Raw genomic sequence first — 1,578 nt, forward strand, 5'->3', positions numbered from 1 at the left:
AGCAACGATATAATGAACAACACCTTGGCCCGCTCGGTCACAAACAGGTGTGGTTGCATCTCCAGGTAGAGGTAACATTGCAGCAAAAACACGCTGCACAAGGTTGCTTCACCCAAAAAGCTTGCTGGCCGGGCCATGGGACAGGCGGGTGGGGAGGTGGTGACAGTCTGGATGGGTAAGGGTTCCGGTGAGGATGTGCTCCTAGAATCCATGAGTCCGTTTAATTTTGAAGGGCTGATCTTCTGTCACATCCGGGATAAAGAGGCAAACAGACAGGTTAACGTACGTTGGGGAGTTTATTCAAAGGAACTTAGGAGTTGCTTCCAACAGAAAATAATCAACTTAGGAATAAAGTGAAGCAGAGAACACAGTCTTATCTGGGGTTGGCACTTTGGTCCACTGGCCGAGAACTGAGGAATCCGAGGCTTGACAGGCAGATCGGGAGGCAAGGAACCCATAGAGAGAAGCTTGTAACCTTGAGACCAGCCGACGAGTGACTGAGGTGAGTGAGTATTTGACTGGTGTGGTAAGTGGGTGCAGGTGTCCGTGATCAGTAATCAGGTGATTGTGAGTGGGTGTAGGTGGCTGATTCGGCTGGTGAGGCAGGTGTTTCCGTGACAACGCCACAATATGTAATAAGGTTTCTAGAAAAAGGTCTGCAAATTAAACTACAAGTAAGATTTTGGTTTGCAATTAAATGTATAATGTCCAAGAATAGCAGGGTTGCATAGTTGATGAATGCAGTAAACCGTATCATTAGCATAAAAATTAAAAAATTAGTGAGAAAAATCTGGAATTTGAGATTATGTTCTGTCATGATGTTGGATGTAACTTTTTTAGATGTCAGCATTTCAGGATTTTTGTTTGTTTGTTGGTATACTGCTATACTTAGCTTTTGACAGGTTGTGATTACATTATTAAATTATTATTCTCCCAAAAGGCAACTGAATCCTTCAGCTTTTAATTTTTTCCTCAGCATCTTTCCTCTCTGATCTGTCTCTCATGTTACACATAAAATTACATTCTTTGAAAGTCCATGGGGCATCAATTTAGTTTAATGTTCACCATGCAGCTACAAAAAGGTCCGCTAGATAAAATAAAAATAATTAAATTAAATTAAATGTATAATTTGTGTATAGGTGCAAATTACATTCTCCACACTGGTGATTTAAGATTACAAATGGTGTATTTACTTTATGTGCAGTACATTACTAAATAACAGATTCAGTAATCTCTAAACAGCTGTTATTTCAGACAGTGTGCAGTTAGACAGTTGTTTGTCAAGAGCTGTAGAATAGAAATGCTTTGAGGATTGTTTGTGTTTAGTTGCTCGTGGTAATGTTCAAAGAGGGGATGTGTTCTTATAACAGCAGCTAATTACAATGATCTGGAATCCCATTGGGCCTATAATTGCATTTCTTTTCTCTATGCTTTTCCTCATTTCCTGTGCAAAAATGTTTATCTGCAGACGAGCTAATTTCTTTGTTTGCTGAAGGTGTATTGCCTCATGTCAGTGTTCCTGCAAAAATTAAGAACTATAATTAATTAGTTTTTCCTCATGTTCAAGCTTATATATAT

The sequence above is a fragment of the Sinocyclocheilus grahami genome, unplaced genomic scaffold (assembly GCF_001515645.1).
Source record: "Sinocyclocheilus grahami isolate Dianchi unplaced genomic scaffold, SAMN03320097.WGS_v1.1 scaffold239.1, whole genome shotgun sequence".
Classification (NCBI taxonomy): domain Eukaryota; kingdom Metazoa; phylum Chordata; class Actinopteri; order Cypriniformes; family Cyprinidae; genus Sinocyclocheilus; species Sinocyclocheilus grahami.